Source organism: Meriones unguiculatus, chromosome 20, assembly GCF_030254825.1.
Source record: "Meriones unguiculatus strain TT.TT164.6M chromosome 20, Bangor_MerUng_6.1, whole genome shotgun sequence".
In the NCBI taxonomy this organism is placed as follows: domain Eukaryota; kingdom Metazoa; phylum Chordata; class Mammalia; order Rodentia; family Muridae; genus Meriones; species Meriones unguiculatus.
Window position 1 is genome coordinate 70,949,653 of NC_083367.1, and position 16,491 is coordinate 70,966,143.

At 45.6% G+C, this 16,491-nt stretch overlaps 1 protein-coding gene and 1 long non-coding RNA gene across 2 annotated transcripts in view; one reads left to right on the forward strand and one right to left on the reverse strand.

Moving 5' to 3' along the window:
- The window catches only part of LOC132649539 (uncharacterized), a 65,111-nt gene extending 59,472 nt beyond the window's left edge, over positions 1 to 5,639 (forward strand). Inside the window, exon 4 of the long non-coding RNA XR_009588036.1 lies at positions 5,248 to 5,639. This is a non-coding gene — a long non-coding RNA (uncharacterized LOC132649539). The remainder of the gene's footprint in view (positions 1 to 5,247) is intronic.
- Ust (uronyl 2-sulfotransferase) overlaps positions 1 to 16,491 on the reverse strand; it is a 336,745-nt gene that overhangs the window by 46,372 nt on the left and 273,882 nt on the right. The window lies entirely within an intron of this gene.

Sequence of the window (16,491 nt, forward strand, 5' to 3'; positions counted from 1 at the left end):
GTGCCTGGGGATCCAGGTGTTTGAAGCAGGGAGCAGCTTTAGGCCAGACTGGTCTGGTCAGCTCTAAGGAGGCCTCAGTCACCATCCACTTCCGAGTCAGCTGCCCACCTCTAGCTTTCCCTCTTCTAAGCTTTTCTGCATGTCTCAGTGCTTTCCTCCTCCACCTAGCAGCCACCTCCAAGGGTCAGCCTCCACACGGCATTAAAACAGGCCTTTTAACAGGTCCATGGGAGTTAGTCATCCCGAGAGGCTAAGAGTGCTTGGCTGAGGCTGGCACCAGCGTGAGTGTAAGGTCTGGCCTGAACAATTGTGGTTTAGAGTCATGCACTCACAGGTTATGGTTTGCCTGTATCATCGCTTGAGAGTTGTTGAGCATATTAATGTTTGGGACCAGTGAATCTGTGTGAGCGTGCTCTAAAGCCAGAGTGGCAAAGCTCTTGCCCCTTTTTCTCTGCTAACAGAGAGACCTTTTTGAGAGTTTGGTGATGATGTGAATCCCTACCAAGGAGAAATCATGCCATATGCTTGTACCTAAAGGATTTGGAACGTAAATTCAAGAAGTCCATGTATATTCGGATGTGCATAAAATCCCCCAAGCTAACAGGATCTGTAAGTACAAAGTGATATTAAGCATATATTTTTAAATATGTAGAAGCATATTTACTCAAACCTCAATAATTTCCTCAAGGAAAGGATATATGTAGGTAGAAAAAAACGAAAGATATACACTAAAATGTGGGTGCTGTGCGATGTCAGTAAAACTGTAGATGGTTTAAATTTTCTATGAATTTTGTGATTTTTTTTCAGTTTGATTATATTTTTCTCTAGTTTATTCTCACTGAAGTAGTTGCACTTATGACAGATCTTCAAAACAGGGAAAGAGCTACAAAAAGCAAATCCCAAAAGACACCTGAGCAGATGCCAAGGGCTTGCTGGGTACGGATTCCTAACTGGCCCCTAGGATCATGTGGTTTGTGTACATTTTCTTCCTGGCCTTCTGATGGTCTCAGATGTGCGGTCCTGGCTCCAGCTAAATCACCAGTCCACCAGTGTCTTTTCCTAAGATTTGCATGAACATGACTAGCAAGGACAAAGTAAGAGCACTTGGGGTAATGGGGAATGTTTCTGCTTGCCTACAGGACATAAGGAAAAGCACATGGCTTTTGAGTTCCTGGCTGTGGCTGCCTCTGAGTCTAGCTGAGTGGGAGTCTTTTCTGACTTTTGACTTCATGATTTTGTAGATGCTTTCTGCTTTTCTAACGATTTTCCTTTTTCAGTCTGAACTAGTCAGAGTTCAATTTCTAGCACATGGAGTACATGGTTAAGAAAATTTAAGAATAAAGTATAACCCTAGTTTTGAAATACATGAAATCACCAGTAGTTCCTGACTCCAAAGGTCGTAACTGTCTGTGTGTGCGTGTCTGGCCTTGGGGAGGGTTGAGGGAAGAACAGAAAAACAGACAAGTACAGAGGACTGGCTCAGACCTTCAGATCATCCTGTCTGTCAAGGAGTCAGAACTCATCTTGGCTCCAGGAAGAAATAGACAATACCAGGATTGTTCAAACTGAGGTTATGACCGTAAACATCACAATCACTTCTCTCACTTACGAATGTGATGTGCAGGATAACACATTTACAAGGCTGTGAAGGATATGTATGTATTTATTTTTTTTCTTAAGTCAGCACACTAGAAAGTAATCCCTGTATCCATGGGGCAACGGAAGGTATTCGGGCTTTGCCAAAACCTTGGCAAATGATCGATACTCTACAAAAGAAGCTGCAGTCAGCTTGGGTTCTTCAATGCCAGTGTGGTCATGACTGCTGGGACTTAATTATTCTAGGAATACTTGAAATAGTGAGACTCCAGAATGTCTGTCTCTTTCTGTCTGTCTGTGAAGGCACAAAGACAACATTAGCTGTCATTCTTCAAGTGCCATCTTGTTTTTGAGAGTTTCTCACTGGCCTGTGACTTCTGCAGTGGGATTACAAAGGTGCACCACTACACTTGGCTTTCTCTCTCTCTCTCTCTCTCTCTCTCTGTCAAGTGAGTTCAAGTGATTCTCTTAGTAACGATCCTTTTAGTTGAAATATAATTAATCCAAGTGAAAAACTGCCATCCATCCAATTCATCCTACCTAGATCCATATTGAACATGAGAATAATGAAGCTGCTTAAATGTTATTTTATGTGAGTGGGTGCTTTGTCTACATTTCCTTCTGTGTACCAAGTATGTGCTTGGTGCCTGCAGAGACTGGAAAGAGAGAGTCAGATCCCCTGGAACTGGAATTTTGGATGGTTGTGGATGGTTGTAGGTGCTGGGATTCAAAGCCTGATCCTGTAGAGCAGCCAATGGGGGTAGTCAGTGAGCCATTTCCCAGTCTTTATGTCACTTTTTAATTATTATTTTTTTACTTTCTTTGAGAACTCCATCCATGAGCAATGTATCTACATCATTTCTGCCTTTCTTCTGACCCTCTAATGCCTGCCATGTCCCTTTGTGTAAATGACGGCAGGACTGCGCTGTGGTGTGACTGATGGTTATTATAGATGGGAGGTGGAGGGGGATATTGAGAACGGTGAGAGGAGCAGGGTTGTAAGGAGCACCAGCATCTGGGAGAAAGCCCGTGAACCTGGAACTGGATGGGCTTTAAATAGGGGAGGAGGTGAGAAGGGCTAGGATGCTAACTGGTGTGGATTTAGAAATGTGTAACAGGTCCTTGTGATGCTGCAGGAGCCTGGAGGGCAGCGTGGGCCTTGATGTGCTCACAGGCGTCAGAGGTAGCCACAAATTCCTTATGCAGAGGTAAGGCAACGACTCCTTTTGGTAGATGGGAATAAGTTTCATAAGCTCCCGAGGAATTCTGGCTTTTATCTGTCCACCAGAAATCCTACTGTGGTTCGGGTTGGACTCATTTCTGGCTGCACAGACTGCCTTTTGGAGTTTGGGGAATTTGATTTTCCTTTGGAAGTGACATCTCTCACACTCTCTTGAAGTCATGACCTTATGCCAATTATTTACAGAGTTTTAATTGAGATTTGTGGTGTGTGTGTGTGTGTGTGTGTGTGTGTGTGTGTGTGGTATATGCATCATTTCCTTGAGTCACATCTTCCCACTGAAACCAGGCTGAGGACCAAGAAACCCCAACAACTGCCCTGTCTCTACCCCAACAGCACTGGGTTAAAAGCATAAATGCATCCGGTCTGGGCTTTTTATGTAAGTTCTGGGATCTGAACACTATCAACTGCTGAGCCCATCTTCAAAGCTCTAGCTTTATCTCTTCTCGGCCATATCTAACACAAATAGATCTTATTAGTGTTTATTCTTCAATGTGTGTGTGTGTGTGTGTGTGTGTGTATCTGTGTCTGTGTGTTTGTGTGTTTAATCTCCAAGATTTCCTTTTTTTCCCCCTTTTGGAATCTTTTCCTTTCTGCCTCTGTTTAAATCCCCTTTCATTTCTAACTCTCCTGATTAGTGTTCACTTGTGTGATATAAACAAATTCTGTGACTGCACTGGAACATAGGAATGCATTTGAGGCTGTTACTGGGCGTCACAGCCTATGCCTGAACTTAGGTCCAGCTACCCATCCTCTAAAGGGCAAAATTACAAATGGCAAGCAGGAGAAAGAAGATGTATTCAATATGGTCCCATTGGGAAGAGAGACAATGAGGTGTAGCAAGGCCCTTGGGTCTGTCTGAAGTGAGATCAGCCTTTAGAAAGTCAGGACATATTGAGGCAGACAGACAACGCCGATATGACGGCTCTATGGTAATGGTTAAGGGGAAGGGTTTTACTGTGCATGAGAGGAAGGATTACCCAGAGGCATCTGGAGGACTGTAGAGCAGAGACAGAAAGGAGTAGACAGAACATGGCCAGCATTCTAGACAAGACCAGAGCTGTCTGCGAGAGAGAAAATAGCAGAAAACAGAGAATAAAGAGAACATAATGAAAATAGCAGGGGCAGGGGTAAAATTCCGCCAATTTAGGGAGTACAAACAAGCCTTGGGAGGTGAGAAGGGCTGGGATGCTAGTGTGGACTTTGACATGTGTAACACGTCGTACTGGTGAAACTGCAGAAACCTAGAGGCCAGCTTGGGCTTTGATATGCGACCACAGGTAAACCATTTGTCCTTCTGCCAGAGGGAAGGGAAATGATTCCTTTTGGCAGATGGGAACACAGTTTCTGAGGAAATCTGGCATTCATCTAACCACCAGAAGGGCTCTGGTCCAGTTTGAGCTTATTTCTGGATGGACTGTCTTTTAGGGTTTCCTTCGGACCTGACAAGGGATATACACACCCACACTGCCCAGGCAGGGCCTTCAGTCCTGCAAGGGGGTCTGACAAATTGTGTGAGCTATGTGGAATCTCTTAGGCAGAAGAGCTCCCAAGTTGGCTAGGGTCTTTTCCTTCTTCCTGTATGGGATCACTGAGGGAAATGGCTGCTTCTTTGGAGACCATTGTTTCAACAGTCTGATTGAGAGAAACAAGTGTCTCTTTAGAAGCTCTTCACTTCTGGCAGGCAAATACAGGCCAATGAAAGAACTCTATCTTTCATTACAATCTTAAGAGCATCTTTCTCGGAGCTATTTTATTTATTTTTATGAGTTTGTAGCACATGGACCCACATTCCCTGAGCATTTGTGCAGTCTAAGGATCTAAGGCTCTATGTGAAGGAAGGCAGTGGCCTGGCCTTGCCTTTGCCCTCATAGGCCTGCTGCTTAGGTCAGTGCTCTCTGACCAGTCAGAGAAACAGCTAGAAGCCTGGATTAGCCAGCAACAACCCTGACACAGACAACTGCATTCTTATCTTGCCTGACCATCACCAGGATGAGGTGTCTGGAACCGCACAACAAACTGAGCAACAGCTGAATGTCAGTGGATGGGAGGAGGTAAGTGGGATAGAGGTTGGACCTGATATTTTTTTCCCTCTTCTCCACCCAACATCCTGGCCTCAAGCATTTCACATCAGTCTGCAAGGGCCTGGGAGAGGGAACCTGTTTTCTTATTCTACTCAGTGACCTTTTTGTCTTGATCAGGCACACTGCTGGTTTTTCCTTTACTTCCTCCAGACTTAGAATTGTGCTAAAGTTATAGGGAGAATGTGGGAAAGATCACACCAGGTGAAACATTAGTCCAGGAAGGATATTTTCTGCAACTGACTTTGGAAAACAACAACAACAACAACAAAAAACCAACCCAAATACCCAAATAAAGAGTTTATGTTTCTACGTTTTGTTCTGTGGCAGGGCTAAGGACTGAACCCTCAAGCCTCCCTCGGGCTGTCTTGCTGTTTCACAGAGCTCTCAGGCCAAGAGTTCAAATGCTGCACTTCCAACAGCTCACTAGTGAACTCTGAAGTCATATCCCATGACTAGAGAAGAATGAAGACAATTTCCTGTGCATTTGGCAGCATAATTCAGACAAAAGGATGGTCAACAAGGTATTTTTAAAAATGGGGCCTTGAGAACTAATTATACTACAGCTTTGGACCATGTGACAATATAAATCTTTCTGCCTCTCTGAACCTTAGTTTCCTAATCCACAAAATTGACTACATCTGAATTTGATAGAACATACATGACAACATTTTCAAACATGTTAAGGTGCTATACAATTGTACAACAATTATGAACTAAAATTTTACCCCAGGTTATTAAGATATCCATTCTAATATAACTGTTGTATTTTCCCCTTACAAATTCTGAAACATAATTTAGAACTATTTAAAATTTAGCATCTTTCAATATGACACAAAACATTGAAAATTTGTATGAATGTATATCAAGACCCTGACAAGGGCTGATGTTTAACATCCAGGGTTTAACTGACTAATACATTTATAACTCTGGAAGCCTCATACCTTCTAATTGTTATGATATAAATGTAAAAATGTCACACACTCAACAGATCTAAATATGAAGAGATTTATTTGGGGAAAGAAACAGAGAGAGACAGTGGGAGAGAGAATGGGTGGAAGTGACAGGAGGGTTTCCATATCTGGAGTACCTGGCCTAGGTCAAGACATAGGACATTGCCAGGACCCTAAAGGCCCCTCAGGGCAGGCCAGTTGAATTGCTTGCACAACAACATAACACTAATGGCTTCAGCAAGAGAAAAGTGGACAAGTTATGGACTGTTCATGAGGGTGGTAAAATGTGTCTAATGCCTACTTTTCTTAGGACATTACTCCAAGAGCAGTTAGTTACAGCGTGTTTGAGATCCTAAAGCCACACCTTTGCCTTTAGGTGAGTTCCACCAATGGGTCTGCAGCCCCACGGGAAGACCAACTTTTGACCCTTCCTTTTTCTTTGCTACAGCAATTAAATAAATCACTTTGTTGTGAGTCAGGGCACTGCTGTCTGGACATGCTTGCCTGAAGTCAAGTAATGGTTTGTGAAAGAGAAAAAGAAATTAGATGGCCAGAAGAGACATGTGTTAAAGGGGAAAAAAATCAAAACAAAGAAACTTTGTTCATTTGGCGTAGAGAAAATTAGACTCAAACTCCTCTGCTTTTCTCTCCCACGTCATGGTGCCTATAGAAGATATTAGATGTGGCCAGCCCTCAGGAGTGGAATAGAGAGGAGTTGGGCCCCAGTTCTAGCTGCTTACGGCCACAGGGGTAAGATGGCCGCTGGGCACCCTGCCCCCTATCCAGGACAATGAGACAAGGATAGAGGAGGAGGCACGATAAACAACTTCGCACACCCTACGATGAGTCCTCTGCGTGTGCCTGTGCTCTCACGGTCACGTGTTTCCTGTACACTGAGTCTCGAGCCGGAAATGCTGAGTTAATGCCACTCCACCTGTCCGCACCAGCTGGTTCAGTAAGTTAAGTGTGCAAGGAGCACTTTCCCACTGGCGGAAACCAGTCATGCAGCAGCTTCAGCTTCCGGCTTTCCTCACCTCTACAGGGCACAAGCGTAGTGACAAATTTGCCTTTGCACTCCTTTGTCCTTAGGCCACATGGAGGCATAGTTCACCCAAATAGTCTCATTTTCCGAGTGACAGCCCCTGGGCAAACCCTGATGAGAGGAATGGCAAAGCACCCAAGGGGACGCCGCCTGGAAACCAGCCTCGCAGGATACAGAACCTGAGAAGAAATAGGGGCTGAAAAGGAGGACAATCACCTACTGATTAACTCGGACAACGGGAAAGTGGCGGCAGCGGGTGACTTTCCTGCTCTGAAATGTTCGAGGACCCTCATTGCCTTTGGGGTAAAATAACTATTTTTCCCCAATTCCTTAGCAGTCAGGCACAAGCTTATCTTGTTTCTTACAAACAATAGAAGATGGGGGGGGACTTAGATTCACACAAGCTTCCTTATGTGGGTCACGACCCCTTTGGGGATCACATATCAAATGGTCTACACGTCAGATGTTTCCGTTACACTACGATTGATAACAGTAGCAACGTCAGCGACGTGGAGTAGCGGCAGAGGAACGGTGGCGGGGGTCCACCATCACAGGAGGAAGTGCGGTAAAAGGCCGTGGCGGTAGGGGTTGGAGAACCACTGTCCCCAGCAGGCCACTCTGCCTTCCTCCAGGCTGCTACCGAGCTCCTGAAGCCTTTTTCCTGTTTTCAGACAGAGATAACCCAGACCCGCACTAAGGGCAGAGCGACCTTCCTGCTTCCCGTCTGCCTCTCCACCGCAGCCCCTCAGGCCCCGCAGACCTGTCTCCTCCTTCAGGCCTTGGATGTCGCATTTACCAACTGTGCACACAACCCCTTGGCGCACCTCAGGAAAACGTTAGAGAGAGTTATCCGAAGCTGGTTTTAGTTCAAACACAGCCTTTTTTATGTTCTCATGCGATCTTGACTTGTTTTTTCATTGTACTGTTTACCTTTATAGCCACAGTAGCGGTGGAGCCTGGGACGCAGCTGCGGAGCCACCACTCAAGGAGCAAGTGAGAGTCTCAATCACATTGTGAATATACAGCACGCTCAATGGTCTACACATCAGATGTTTCCGTTACACTACGATTGATAACAGCAGCAACGTCAGCGACGTGGAGTAGCGACAGGAACGGTGGCGGGGGTCCACCGTATGATAAAAACTAGCTTTAAATAAATAGAAGGTTTAAAATCGTAGCACTAATAAATGAGCATAGCTAGGTCTCCGGGACACAGCATTCAGCCCCACTACGTGCGGACCCTCGATGGCGGAAGCCTGTGGCTGCGGGCAGTGTCTGCTTTCTTGAACGGAACGCTGCTGCATACACATGGCATTCAGCTTACGGAAATACATGTAGCCGTGCGCCGATGACACACGCTTCTACACAGGTAGCTGTACTGCACATCAAGACAAAGGTTTTCTGGGAAAAAACAACTACAAAGCAAAGACAAGTCACACGGCTTAGAGACTCGAATAATCTATTGACCAAAGCTGTTTCTCTGTGTGTGTTTCCTTCTGACCACGAGCCTCTGGAGAGTGAAGTCGCCCACGGGGAAGCCCGAGGCCCGGAAAGTGCTTGGAATCCGGAGTTCATTGTTGTGGATCCAGCGCCCCCTAGTGCACTGAACAACACAGGTGCCCGCACAGGGCCCCACTGCCCTCCCCTCCCTACTTGACTAGAGCCGCTTGAGACCAGTTTAGCATTGCCTGTCTTTCTTTTTACTAACCAACCGTCAGGGAGGAGAGGCAGACAGATGTTCTGAATTCCTATGGAACACTGACAGGCCTGGGCATCGTAAATTGACTGGAAATGAAAATCCTAGAAAAATAGTAAGCAAATATCAAAATTATACTTATTTATTTTTGAGACCAGCTCTCACTGTGTAGTCCTAGAACTTTCTATGCACAACAGCTGGCCTCAGACTCAGAGATCTACCTATTTCTGCCTCCCCAGTGCTGAGATTAAAGGTACATGCCACCATGCCTTTAATTTTGGAAGAGTTCCTACTCTGGTAGGTTTCCATGTGGCAATTTCAAAGGTCTTTACTATTATAATTTTCTATACACCTCCTCTATCCTCCCCACCCATCCCTTAGGGGTGCAGGCCCCACAAGAGTGCTGATGATCCTGTAGATTATCCTACACCCATGCACATGCAGGCAGAACTAATAGACTCAGTAGGTATGAAAGAAGTAGGAGGAAACAAAGAGGAAAGGGGAGGGGGAGGGAGAGAGAGAGAGAGAGAGAGAGAGAAAGAACATATCAGGAGGCCCGGAGGGAAAATTGAAGGTAGAATAGGGGAGGAATTATAGAGGAGAGATTGGGGGATGAATTGGATCCAATTATATACATATACGAATGTCAAATATTTAATGTGATTTTTAAAGAGTTTCTACTGTGTAAGGAGACTGAGCAAAACTTTGTTGTATGCATCAAAACGCTTCTCACCTGCAAATGCAGTTCCTCCATCAGGACACTTGGAGCCTCAGGAAGCAAGAGGAGAGCAACTGCTTCATCACAGTTACAAAGTAGCTAACGCATGGCTCAGCCGAAGAGAAGCTTCTCATAGCGCATCTCTAGCACATCAGTCCCTCAGGACGTCGGTGGACCTTGCTCAGGTAAGGTTTCTACATCAGGTAATGTTGAAGTATTTGGGATTTGGCAAAGCATTTTTTAAAGTGTGACACGCCTCAGCCCACACGATTCTAATGCTATGCCACCATGTGTCAGCACAGCACTGTGGTATTTCCCAAATTAACACGTTCTTTTCCATGCTGATTTCCCAAACTTGACTCATTAATTTTCCTTTGGGGATACATACTGGAATAGAGTTTCAGTATCTTTCAATCTCAGCCTGAGAACAGACAGCAAAGTGTGCTGGACAGAAAAAAAAAAAAAAAAAAAAAAAAACCCTAGGTCTGAGATAAACAGGATGGCTCTGAGGAAGCTTGTAGTCAGGGTCACAGCTGCCTCTATGTGTGAAAACCGGCCCCAGAGGTGCGGACAGGCTGTCACATTGAAAGCAACCCAGTGCTTTCTCTCACTACCCTACTGAAGGCAGCAGGAGCCCACAGTGACCCTACTTAGTCCCTTTCTCCCTCCCTCCCTCCCTCCCTCCCTTCCTTCCTTTCTCCCTCCCTTCCTCCCTCCTCCCTTCCTTTCTCCTTTTCTCCCTTCCTCCCTCCCTTCTTTCCTTCCTTCTCTCCTTCCTTCCTCCCTCCCTCCCTCTTCCGTCATCTTCTTGTTCTCATTCTTTGTCTTCTTTTTGCTTCCTCTTCTTTGTTTTCTTGTTCTTCTTCTTCCCCTCCTCCTCTCTGCCGCAGCTGTGATGTGACTTGTAAGCATCAGAGTCAGGGCTTCAGAAGTACAGGATCATATACCGCCAGATTTTCACTTTTTTAAATCAAAACTTTTCCTTATGATAGGCAGACATGGTGTTGCATGCCTCTAATGTCATTACTCAGGAGGCTCAGACGGGAAACACGAGTTCAAAGCATGACTTTGTCTTAAAAGCATGAAAATAGGAACAAAAACAACCCCTCTCCTTTTTGTGTATGCAACCTCTGTGAACTCACGTTGATTTTTCCAGTATTATTGTTGTTATTAACAAAATCCTATATCAAGGTACTTTAAAAAATTCAGAGGACTGATACTCCAACCAAGGACCATGCATGGAGATAACCTAGAACCCCTGCTCAGATGTAGCCCATGGCAGCTCAGTGTTCAAGTCAGTTTTCTAGTAAGGGAACAGGGACTGTCTGACTTGAACTCAGTGGCTGGCTCTTTGATTACCTCCCCCTAAAGAGGGAACAGCCTTACCAGGCCACAGAGGAAGACATTGCAGCCAGTCCTGATGAGACCTGATAGGCTAGGGTCAGATGGAAGGGGAGGAGGACCTCCCTTATCAGTGGACTGGGGGAGGGGCATGGGTGGAGAAGAGGGAGGGAGGGTGGGATTGGGAGGGGACAAGGGAGGGTCAAACAACTAAGATACAAAGTGAATAAATTGTAATACATAAAAGATTATATTAAAATAAAGAAGTAAGAGGAAACAATTTATGATTTTGGTAGGCAAGGTGGCTCGGAGGGTTAAGGCACTTAGATGACCTAAGTTTGAGTCTCAGGACCTACTTAGGAGGAGGAAAGAACTGAATCCCGAGAGTTGTACTTTGATTTCCAGACATGACACCTCATATGCTCACATTTACACATGCATACATACAGTAAGTAAATACACATAATAAATAAATAAATGCGATAAAAAGCTGTAAATAAGAGGTGAATCCTAGAACTTACAGCTAGGTCAAGTCCTCCCAAAAACTTTGTAAAAAAATAAAAATCTAGACAGTATTTTTTTCTTGGATAAAGCATAGTGATTAGGACAACAGATGCCGGCCAGGAGGGAAAGTCCTTGTTTCCTCTCTGCCTGGAAGGTGCTTCGGTGAGGCTGGCCATGTGGACTCATGCCCCACTTCAGAAGCCTTCTGTAGGCTGACCAGTGTGGACATGAAGGACTGGGCACCCAGGGGCCTGGACTTACATGGAATAATGTGGTCTCCAGCCCCTGCTAACTGGCCTAGGAAGACCTGTGTTTCTTCTTTAAGCATTTGGGGCTGGAGGGCAGCAAAGACTCCATGCAGAAGCAGCTCTTACAGATCACTGGACCTTCTAGCTAGGCTGACTTAAACACGGGATGTCAACTTACTCCAGTGCATGGTGACAGACCTAGCAGGATTTGAACTCTGGATTTTGGTGCATCAGTCTGTGTCCTGGTTTTGTGCAACTGCTCCAGGCTCCACCTCATAGCCAGCATGCTGTGCCTGGTGGACCCATCCTGTGGCTGCCTTTCCTCAGGACTGCAATCAAAGGCGTGCTACAGGTCAGCAATGACTGTTCTGGCAGCCACGTCATGGACAGACGGCTCCCCGCCTGCTCAAAACATACAGCGTCTGGCGAGAGCCAGATTGAAGATCGCTAACCTTGCCCGCCAAGATTCCGAAGGGAAAAACTTAGCTCAGAGTTTTCCCCTTCGTAGCGATTTTTCTTCCCTTCCTTTTGTTTCTTTTTATTTCCCTCTTTTCTTCTTCTTCTTCTTCTTCTTCTTCTTTTTTTTTTTTTTAAGGGAATCCCCATGTTTACAAGTTGAAATCCAAAAGGCGCAACCGGTCAGCTCATGATTCTGTGACCCGGGAACATCTGTGAGTCTGGGGCTTCCTTGGGAATCAGTTGCAGCCTTGAGAGCAGCAAGCCAAGCCTGCCCTAGGCGGAAAGGAATTCTGCAGAGGGAAACTATGAGGAGGCCCGAGTGCTCCCCGCCTGGTTAGCCTCTGGATTTGCCTTTCTGAGACATGTCTGCTCTCAGCTTCAACTAGTTTCGTGAGCTGCATTTTGAGTCTTTTTTTTTTTTTTTTTTTTTTTTTGAGGTAGGTTTTCCCAAACTCCATATAGACATGAGTCTGCATTTTGCATTTAAGAGTGATAGGCAAACAGGGCTTGGATCTGTTTACTGCAAATAAGGACAGGGGCGGGGTGTGGCTCAGTGTGGAGAGTGCTCGTGTGTAAGCATGGAGAACTGAGTTTGATCTGCAGCACCCATGTGAGAAGCCTGATGCTGATGTCTATAACCTAAGCCACGAGGAAGAGATCAGAACACCCCAGGGACTCCCAGAACTGCTAGTGGTAGAAATAGTGAGGTCTAGGTTGGAGAGGAACCTTGTCCTGGAAAATAGAGAGAGATGGTGGGTGAGATGGATCACCAAGCCAACAGCCTCACTCCAAACCCACATGGTAGAAAGAGAGAACTCATTCCGGCAAGTTGTCCTCTGACCACACACATGCACCCCAAATAAATTCTAAAAAATATGGTTAAAAACTGAAAATGAGGTAGAGAACAGAGAAAGACACCTCTAGCCTTTTCAGGCACACACACACACAAACACTTAAATGAAAAAAAAAATAAGAAAGCCTTTCTTTAAACCTCACCCTTTAAAATAAGGAGAAAATTCTAGAACAGAGTATTTGTATCTGTCCTGGACGGTCTGTTTGAGAACTAACAAGGCCTTCATTGGAGGAAAGGAACTGGGTTGCCAGCCCCAACTCCAGAAGAGCCCAGAGTGTGCCAGGGCCCATAATGCCCGAGTGTGGCAGGTGGTCCTAGGAGTGGCTGGTCGGCTGCCATTTATTTTTATTCTGGGTTCTAGGTCAGTAATTAAGGGCTAGAGAGATGGCTCAATCAGTTAGGTGCTTGCCTGCAAGCATGGGGACCTGAGTTTATTCTCAGAACCCATTTGGGAACAAAGCAAACAAAACAAGAGAAAACACCAACCTGGGCGTGATGGTGTGCCTACAGTCTCAGTACAAAGGAGGCAAAGGCAGGCGTGTGACACCTAGACCAAAAGATAGTGTCTCAAGAAGCAGCAGGTGGGTGGATCTGGACTGGGATAGTTTAACGGGTAGATACTGTCTGTTCAAACCTGACGGCCTGAGTTTGACCCGTGGCACCCATGTAAGGGTGGAAGGGGAGAAGTGACCCCACAAAGCCGTCCTCTGACAACCTCACATGTGCTATGGAAAAAGTAAGCGAAATCCCAGATAATCCTGATACAAGAAAGCCTACTTTAAGCTCAAACCAGATCTATTAAGAAAAACATACGAGATATAGTGGCATTCACCTTTAATATCAGCACGAGAGAGGCAGAATCTGAGGCCAGCATGGTCTACATGCTGAGTTCCCAGATGACTAAACCTCCATAGTGACACCCTGATCTGAAAAAGAATCTTAGAAAAAAGACAAACACCTGTCACCCCTCTCAAAGTCAAGAAAAGTTGCCGGAGCCCAGGGAATCATCTTCAGCTTCCACAGCAAAGTACCACCTACCAGGGTCTCAGCATGGAGGCTGGAGAGCCAAGATGAAGATGTTGGCAGTATTGTTTTGTTGTTGTTTGTTTTAATACTCTGGGTTTCAAATTTCATTCAGTCAAATTCAATAGCCTGAGTCACAGAAGAAAACATTCCAGAGTGAAGAGCCCTCCCTGTTACCAGCTGCTAAGGAGATGCCTGGATTTCTTAGGTAAATTGTGTTATTACCAAAATAGACTTTTCTTTCACTGAATGCCCAGATTCTGATTTTTTTTTTTTTTAACACGAGAGTCAGTCACTTGCAGCTGGAATGTAGTGATCAACATAGAGAAAGCATCGGGTCCCTGTCTTTGCCCATCCTCTCTCTCTCTCTCTCTCTCTCTCTCTCTCTCTCTGCATGCAGCATTTAAATTTCCTAGGGTTTCTATTGCTATGACAAAAATGCCAAAACCAAAAAGCAAGTTGGGGAGGAGACGGTTTTCTTAGCTTATACTTCCACATTGCTCGTCATCACAGGAAGTCAGGACAGGAACTTAGGCAGAGCAGGAGCCTGGAGGCAGGAGCTGATGCAGAGGCCAAGGAGGGTGCTGCTCGCTGGCTTGCTCCCCATGGCGTGCTCAGCCTGCTTTCTTACAGAGCCCAGGACACCAGCCCCCGGATGGCACCACACACCATGGCCTGGGCCGTCCCCCACTGATCACTAATTGAGAAAATGCCTTAGTGCTAGATCTCATGGAATCATTTCTCAGTGGAGGCCCTTTCCTCTCTGATGACTCTGTGTCCAGCTGACACATAAAACCATCTAGTACAGATGGCATTTCTGGCATGAAGACCACTCGCCGGCCAGGTAGAGGCTCTGCGCGTCTGTGGTTCCAGCCAGCTCGCTCAGACGAGGTACGCCCTTCCTCTCCTGCATTACGGTACACATTGTGGATACTTGCCATGATTTACGTGACAAGTGTGTCCCTCCCCTGTGTGCATCTGGACACTTGGTCCCTGTGGAGAGGTTGTGCAGCCTTGCTCCCCCAGGTCCTCTCCCTCTGATGAAACGTGATGTAAGCTTCCAGCGTGACCACCGTGCTGGCCTGTTGCTATGCGTGCCACACCACTGGGGACACTACCCTCCTGCACCACACGCCTCGCTGAAGCCTTTCTGCCTTCAGCTGCCTTTTTGCTTTTCGTATTTCATTACAGCAACTGAAATGCAAGCAACTCTCCGCTCACAGTGTGAGTGTGTGACACGGCAGCTGGGCCAGTCAGACAGAGGCGGAGCCAGATCTTTAGCGTTTCACACGCACGGCTAGACGAACTAACTGCATGAATGGCTACTCAAGGTTTTGAGCCAGTTGGTTTTGGTTTTGGTGTGTGTTGGTATTTGGTTTTTTGGGGGGGAAAGGTAATATAGTTACAAGAATGAATGTTGATAGATTTTTTTTTTTCAGACACACCTTGAAAAGCCACATCTTGAGGGAAGAGGGAAGTCTTTAATTTCTAACTATCAAACAACAGAAAAAAGGTCCACTGATTTATATTCATTTATTTCTATGGGTAATGAATAAGTTAAGGAGCACTTCACCTCAAACACAGATAGTTTTTATTTTAGCTAAGCTATCGCCTTAGTTTCATATATATTTTTGAATTTCCATCAATGCCAAACACAATTTTTTTTTAATTCTTAAAAAAACAAAACAAAACAAAGCAGACTTACAGGTACTTTTACAGCGTTCAAGGAAAGTCAGCTGAGGAGTCATGAGAATACTTTTCTTTTTAAAAAACAACCATCTGACCAAAATAAAATCATTTTAATTAACTCCGTCCTGAGTAACTAAAACCTCGGAATGTGCTGAAAGGTTATAATAAATAAGGCAAAGACCAATTAGCTTAAAATGTATTTTCTTTTTAAATTAAACTATGTAAAATGTACAATATATTTCATGAAGTACAAACTCTGTTGGGTCAGGGCCCAAGTGAGCTGATGACGTACCTTGGCTTTTAGAGTCTAGGGGCCGTGTGCTGGGACAAGATACCAAGCGGGTCCGGCGTGTAATCGGCCAGCCCCTTCTCCTGTGAGGTGACAGAGACGTGGGTGAGAATAAAGGCCTCTGAACACAGAGCAAGGGATGCACACTTCCAGAAGGAAGTGATCAGCTGTCCCGATGTTTTCACAGGAGCAGAGAAAACCCAGCCCGTGCAACTATCTTCAGACTGGGACTGCCCAGTGTCTGAGCTTCGACCCGTCCCTCTCTGTGCGTAACGTCTCAGGGGTGACTTACAGGTACCACGCAGAAAGTGGCCGTAGCTGTTTGCCCTGCTGCTCTTCATCTCATTAATGGAAAGGCCCAGATGTCCCAAATGGCACAAAGGGGATCTCCCCCTCTGTGAACTCTTCTCTTGTCCACTTCCTGTCTCAGTTCCCTGAGGCAGAAAGGAGGCCCATGAGTGGCTAGTGCTGGCCTCATGCTCTGTGGTCCCTGCCTTCCCTGGATGACCATGGTGGGAGCCTTCTTAATGCATGTCATGATAAAGCAGCTTCAGTGTGTACTGGACAGTTTTCAAATGACTGGCTCTAGACCTTGGCTAGTGTCCAGCTTTAGAGAAGGAAGCAAAAAAAAAAAAAAAAAAAAAAAAATCCAGAGAGACTGTATGGTTTCTGCAAAGTACAGAATGCACGTAGCTCGTGTGGTCAGGGTCTTGTTGGCTTTAAGCACTTCTAACTGCGTTAGTGTTCTTCAAGGGCTGG